Genomic DNA, 7,882 nt, shown 5'->3' on the forward strand with positions numbered 1-7,882 from the left:
CATTCCAGTCGTAGCAGTCATAACTGATTCATTATCAGTGTGCTCTTCTCTGTCCGCATCTGGTCACTCACCTATAGTGAAATTTTTTAAATCGTTGATCCCCTGTCATCTCCGAAGTATTCATTTAATCTGGACACCAGGGCACAAAGGTTTGTTGTTAAACGAAATAGCTGATTCTCTTGCGAAGGCATCCCTTTCGACACCAATTATTCCTATTTTCCCTCATACAGTATACATTACAGTGGTGCGATTTCGCACTTAAAATCAGGAAAAATTTTTCTGACCCTGCACTGACGGCCTCTCCAGAGTACAAACACTTGTTATTTCCCTGGCGCAGTGAACTGACTAATTCAAGGATGATGGAAGTTGTCATCACGAAATTTCGTTGCCGCGTTACCTCCCTCAATTTTTACTTGCATAGATCAGGCATATTGAATTCCCCTATGTGCATATACTGTAATCAAGAGGAAACGATCAGTCATTTCTTATTACATTGTCGCCGTTTCGATTTATTCAGGCAAAGCATACTAGCACCACCTCTTCAAAGACTGGGCTTTCAACTATCACAACCTTATCTTCTTTCATTTGGAGCCTCTACACTGGGTTTCAGCCACAGGGATGTTTTATTCGCTGTTCAAGAATACATCACTGCGACTAAACGATTTTCTTGCTAAATTGCTGTCTCAATATTTTTCTTCTTTTTTTTTCTGCAAACTTGATATCGGTATTTCAAATCAAAATTAAGTTACAAAAAATTTGTAGGAATGACGCAATGCTGAAAGTTTAGGGCAAATTCACCTTATAATCGGCCAATCCCCTTCTTTGGGTACGAGCCATTTGCACAGGGAAACAACAACAACAACAACAACAACAACAACAACAACAACAACAACAACAACAACAACAACAACAACAACAAAAACAACAACAACAACAACAACAACAACAACAACACAACAACAACATCAACAACATCTCAGGCGGCCCCGGCGCTAAGTGCTGAATTCATAGTTTCAGCAAGTGTGCAAATAGAATTCTCTATTTTCCCAAGCAGAAGTACTTAGCCCAGCAAGTCTTTCTTTCTTGTGTCATGGTTTTATGGGAACGGTTTTTTTACACGTTTCTTTGTCAGGCAAGCACATATACTGATTTGTGTGCGCCGCAACTGTCGAATTGGCACTTCTTTGCTACTTTGTAAGAGTTGTATCGAAAAATAATGTCCGTATGAAATCAACGGAAGTTTTTTTGTTGCTTTTGTATACACTTAGTTTTTTTCAGACTATAAATAATGTTTTGGGTGTTGTGCAAGAGCTTCTGCACAGCTGAGACACCTGCACCATGGTAGCATGGCAAGTCATATCTTGGCAGCATTTTAGTGCAATGTGTCATTGTGCTGCTGGCACTTCATTTACACTTGTTGAGCACCACACACCAACACAGCATATTCAAAGGGATACAGTTTGACAGACATTGTGGTGTGTCAACCGTGCTTCTGGGAATGATCTTGTTGCAGCTTTTTGTAAGATCAGATTTGTTAAACAACAATTTGTCTGATCCAGGCAAGCTTTTAAAGAGCCTATCACAATAAAAGAAATCTGATGCCCCATGTACTTTTACAACTGGCGGCACAAAGGCCAGATAACAAACCAATTTTTTAGTGGCTGTGTTGGTGGACATTCTAGGAACATTTTTGTTCACCTTCACTTTCACGTCTAAAGGAGTTTCATAACTTCGATGCTTTCTTAGCTTCTCTGTTTAGACGTAGTAAAGGTATCTTTTGAGCAAATATAGTTTTTCCTAAATGATACATGAAAGTGCAGCAGAATGTGATGGATTCACATCTAACACTCATTTGAAGCCATACAGCACTCTATCTCTGTGCAGACTTCAGATACTCAAACCGAACTAAAGTTTAGCAGCGGCCAATTACTCTCGTCTATTCTCTGATGTGGACAAAATGTTTATTCTACTTCACAAATATGATATCAGAGAAATAGAGCAACGTTTTGAAAATGTACTAACTGTGATAGATTTAGCCTAACATATGAATAGTTTTGGGTGAAGAGCTTGTTCAGTCAGTGCTTTAAAGTTCTTCACACACACACACACACACACACACACACACACACACACACACACACACACACACACACACACACACACACACACACACACACACACACACACACACACACACACACACACACACACACACACACACACACACACACACACACACACACACACACACACACACACACACACACACACACACACACACACACACACACACACACACACACACACACACACACACACACACACACACACACACACACACACACACGCACGCACGCACACGTATATACAATTTTTTTTACAGGAGAGCTACGTGTACCCTGGGTGCCCAATAACCCGCGCCGAAAGCCTGCTGCTAGTCAAGGGCCACAGCCTACGCCACTGCACCAGCAGGGAAGCCACAAAAAGCCTCCTTAAAGTGATTGAGGCTCACTTGCCAGCTATGTCGTCGTTTCCGACGACAAAATACTTGTTTTTTAAACAATTTGCCCAAGGTACAGGACAGCCGGAGATGTTCTTCTATTGCAGCAAGGATTTGTGCTTTCTTGGTAAACTAGGCACAGCAGCGGAGCTACAATGCCCTTGCTGCAGTGAAAATTGTAGCATTGAAAGGATGACAAGAGAAGGCAGCTACTTTTTAATGCTCGATATGGAATCACACATTCGTGACGTGTTGCAGGACAAGAAATCTCAGATTGTTCTGAAGGAGAAAAAGCGATTACTGGATGTCACTGATATCACTGAGAGCAAAGCCTACAATGAGTTAGGTATGGGGAATAATGACATTTCTGTGTCTTGGAACACAGATGCCGTCCCCCTTTTTGAGTCTTCCACGTTTTCAATCTGGCCACTGCAGCTACAAATTAATGAACTGCCATTTAAGCATCGAACAAAGCGCGTGTTGCTGGCAGGTCTGTGGTTTGGTGAAAAGAAGCCTGACATGAATTGTTTTTTAAAACTATTTGTAGACAAATTAAATCACCTGTCGAGTGAAGGCCTAAACTGGACATATTCAGACGGTGTATCCAAGCGCACCCATGTGTTTCTGGGGTCATGTGTTGTGGACACGGTTGCACGTGCCATGATTATGAACATGGCACAGTTCAATGGAGCTCATGGATGTGCTTGGTGTGAACAGGAAGGTGAAGTCGTAAGGAGGGGTGATGGCCATGTAAGAGTGTATCCCGTTGAATGCCCAAAAGATCAGATGAGGAGTGATACTTCCATGAGACGCTGTGCCCGTCAAGCAGAACGCAAGAAGGTGCCTGTGTTGGGGATAAAGAGAGTGAATCCCTTCTTCTGCTTACATTTTTTAAGTTTCAGTTTAGCTTTGTCGACTATATGCATGCTGTGTGCTCTGGTTTCGTACGGCACACAGCATTCATGTGGTTCGACCAGAAAAAGGCACATCCCTACATCATCGGGGGCAGTATCTGCCAAATTGATGATCGGTTGAGTGAGCTCCAACCAGTGTTCAAGATGTCTCGCCTACCAAGATCACTTACTCACAGAAAATACTGGAAGTCATCAGAGTGGCGTAACTGGCTTTTGTTTTTTTTTCACCTGTTATTCTACCTGGAATACTCCCACAGCCGTACTATGACAACTGGATGAAGTTTGTGTGGCTAATGCACTAGCAGATACTGTCCAATCTGACCTGTTGAGATCTGCCTGAAAGCACATGTTAACTTTTCTGAAGGAATATCAGGTGCTTTATGGGCAAGAAAACATCACCTTTAATGCTCATTCCCTTTTGCATATCACTGACTGTGTTCGAGAATGGGGTCCTTTATGAAACTTCTCAGCCTATCCCTATGAAAACATGAATGGCTGTCTTGTAAGACTTGTGAATGGAACTAAGCATGCACAGTGGCAAATCGCTGAGAAACTTCTCATTCTTTTCGCATTGCCCAAGTTTAAAACGGAAGTAGTAGTTTCACCATCAGTAGACCAGCTTCTGACTGAAATCTTGGAGGGGTATAAGCTTAGAGTTCACTGCACAGTTCTACCAGAATACACGCTCATTGGCAAAGGACTTAGCACAGGGCTTAGGCTAGAATACAAGAAGATTTCTGTCGATGGATTCACTGTCAATGTTGATCAGTTAGACAAGTCCCGTAGGGTAAATTCCTATGTTCAGGTAATGGCTAATGAACCCACCTTCAGACAGGTTAAATCTATTGTTTGTCAACCGTGTGAAAACCATGGAGAAGGATGCAACTGCAAGGGCGACATAATTTTTTTGTTCAGGATGTTGAACGTAAAAGATAAAGTAACGAACCATGAAATCGGTCGTACCAAGAAAAACATATACCGGGCTGAACGCACCTCAAGTGTGATGGATATGAGTGTGAAACAAGTTAAAAAATGTGTTTGCATGGAATTCGAAGGCAAGCTTTTCGTGTGTCCACACGAGAGCAAATATATTCTAGAGGTAGTGTAGATGCTAATAGAGAAGAATAATTAAAGGAAAACCCTGGAATTTTTTCGTCATTTTGATATTGCAATTTTCAAATAGTATTGACAGATGCACAACAGGTCGGATAGTACAGCTTGCTTAGATATTCTTAATAATTTTAAATCAGCTCAAAATAATGGTCCGAAACTGAAACGAGTAGCTGCTTCATGGGACATGTATGATAATGTCGTAAGGATTCTCTAAGCTATGCCACCTTTTTCTGAAATCGACAGCATCGGTTTTTGTGCTGGAGAATTGCCTCTTGCTATTGACTGCCTGCTTACAAAGGTAGGGAAGCTACAATGCTGCGAACACACTGGGATCAGTACTTAAAGAAAATGAAGCTGCCCAATTGTAATCTTCACTGCTTCAATAAGCATCAGGCATACCAATTCCTAAATGTTTTGGTACAGTATTGTGTTTTTATTTAATTTATGGCTGTTTGAAATCCCACAATTTTTGTGCTGCTGAAACAACTATGTGGCACTGCTGGCCACCATAGGCACTAACTACATTACGCAATCTTAAGACATTTGAAATTGTAAATGTATTCGTAAATTGTAAATATTCACTTGCTCTAAATTAATAGATAGGAATGAAATGAAAGCTAGGAAATAATATATTAATAATTAATTTTAGCTCTAAGTGAAGGCCAACTATGTTGTAATCCCAGGGAAGGTATGTGAAAGCTGTCTGAACGGTGCCTACCCTAGCTTATAGCAGTTTCCAGCAAATGGTGTAGCCATCTGGGCCATTCGATTCTGGGTGATACATGTAGACACATGCAGTGAATCCTGATTTTTATAACTTTGTCTAGCAGTTCAAATCATCTTCATGTGCATAGGCATGTCGTGTAACCAGCCTTTAGTCATCTGTAGAGAAAGAAAGTAACGAGCACTTTTCTCATCAAAACTTGTGCATGATCTTGCAGTGCAGTACGAAACATATTTTACCCATTACAGTGTTCCAAAACTACCTGTTAGAACAAACAGACAATGATGTCAAGGGAAGTGTAAGGGATGTTATTAGTAGTAATTGTAAGGTAAATGGGAAGAAAGAAAAGTGGACGAAAAGATAACTTGCCGCCAGCAAAGGCTGTACCTGCGACTTTCAAATACCACACGTTGCTGTTTCGCCGCAGAATATTATGCAAAAGCAAGAGACTTGCACCAACAGGTAGTGTAGAATTACTTGCAACTTCACGTGATGTGTGTGAATGATGGTCGTCCCTAGAGTTACAGTAACTCTAGGCTAGAACAAGCACCCCTTGGAGGTTCTTCGATGCCATGTCATGAGCTAAAGAAGTTGACACTGTGCAACTGAGCTGATGGATGTTTCAGAGGGTGTTTTAGGTAAAAGTAGATAATAAGGTCTGGGGTTTTACATTCCAAAACCGTAATACAGTCATGAAGGCAAGTCATGGTGGAGGGCTGCGAAAATAGACCATCTGGGGTCCTTAGCTGTCCACCTATATATAATTACACAATCACCTAGCGGCATGCCTCCATTGAATGTGACCACCACGGCCAGAATCAGACCTGTAACATTTTGGTCAGCAGCCAAGCACCGTAACCACTGTTCCACCATGGCAGACTTCGGCTGAATATGTGGAGGAAGGAGATCTGGGCAGGTTGAGAACACAAAGGTTCACTGCTTTGGGGAATGAGCATGAAATGTAGTGTGTTGAGGCTTTTTTGAAGGCACATGGGCTGAAAAAATTCTCACAAATCCCACCCATTGTGCGAATCGATTTCAAGTGAAGCAGAGAGCGAGTGGCTGCTTATGCTGCCCTTTTTTTAAGAAGTGGCGGGTGATTACCTGACATAACAACACTCGCACTTGTTCGGGCTTAAGAGTAAGTATGTCAGAACAATCGAGGGTGACCGTCTAGCCTCTGCGAGTGAACCTCACTTGTGGAGAACTTAGGCCTATTGCAATGAGGTTGCTATCAGTTGACAGAAAAATATTTGGTTCTTTATGCACCTCCTTTTTATTTCGTATTGAAGGGTTTTATGACTATTTGCAATATGTTTCATAATGTTTTTAATGAGTTATTGATTGTGCATTTTACTGACACATGCCATTTAAGTCCTTTTTTCAAAGACATAAACTCTAATCTTTACTATTCAAACGAGATAATTACTCTGTTGTTTAGCAGCTTAATACAGAGTGACTGACAGCATTAGAATGACACTTTGTCAGCCCATCTTGACCTAAAACAGAGTTCTGTGTCACCCAGTGGATATTTTTTTTATGGCCCAAAACTATAATCATGAAGGAGCCGTATTGGAAGGCTCTGCAAATTTTAAACTGTCGGGGGCTCTTTCATGTGCACCTGAATCCAAGCACAGGCTGCTGCAACCGGGATTGGATCGCACGATTCTCGGGTCAGCATTTGAGAACATTAACCACTAGACTACTACAGCGAGTTGCCAACCAGGATTTTATTTTAAAGAACTGATCGAAAACTTGGAAGACTAGGTAGGCTCGCTGGGCTAACACCGAGACTTGTTATAGGCCCACTTTTTCAGCTATGCCTATTGAGAAATTAATCTCTGTACGATGAGTGGCACATTTGGGTTCACAAGTTGCATGAAAACTGTGTGGTTTAATTAATATTATAAGTAACATTACATCCTATGATTGCTATGCACACCATAGACAAAAGAATTGACAAGTTCTAATCAAGCTGATATGTAATCTAGAGTGATTTACTTTGTGTCAATAGATTGCTCATATCTTGTTCACATTTTTCAAACAGCGTGTTGATATCGTTGCTTTTTTATCATTATTGCACTCATTGGGTATTTGGAATCCCACTGATATGTAATCTGCCGGGATTTGCTTTGTGCTCATATTGTTGCTTCTTATCATTTCTCTTGTACTCTTGTTGCTCTTGCAGCCCTCTGCTCACAGCTGTGAAAATCATGAGGGCAATAATGAGCAGTTTATTTGTAATTTTTTTTGTGAAGCTGCTGCACCCAAGCAGGCATCTTGTATTCAAAGGATTTGCAGCTATAATTAACAGTTGAAATTTGGTGCCAGATTTGTCACTTTCAACTTTTTGTCTCTGTTGTCTTGTGCTATTATGGATTTTAAACTGTGGAGCTTAGTTTAAATTCTTATACTATTCTCATCATAAATTTCAAAAGCATTGACAGTGAGCAGTCCTTCAGCACTGCTGACTCAGTGCTATTCAGCGAAGAATGCACACGTTTCTGTATGCCAACTGAATAGGTTACATGATTTCAAAAGTGTATTTAGAATTTTGGTTGTGGTGAGATAAAAGTTGAGAGCTTGTTTTGGAGGGCAATCAGCTCTATAAGTTGAACGTTTGGGAATTTA

General features: G+C 41.0%; 1 pseudogene; it reads left to right on the forward strand.

Moving 5' to 3' along the window:
- The first annotated feature begins 3,019 nt into the window (after nt 1–3,019).
- Nucleotides 3,020–7,459, forward strand: LOC142784401 (uncharacterized; annotated as a pseudogene).
- Nucleotides 7,460–7,882: the final 423 nt, after the last annotated feature.

The sequence above is a fragment of the Rhipicephalus microplus genome, unplaced genomic scaffold (genome assembly GCF_043290135.1).
Source record: "Rhipicephalus microplus isolate Deutch F79 unplaced genomic scaffold, USDA_Rmic scaffold_14, whole genome shotgun sequence".
Taxonomy (NCBI): Eukaryota; Metazoa; Arthropoda; class Arachnida; order Ixodida; family Ixodidae; genus Rhipicephalus; species Rhipicephalus microplus.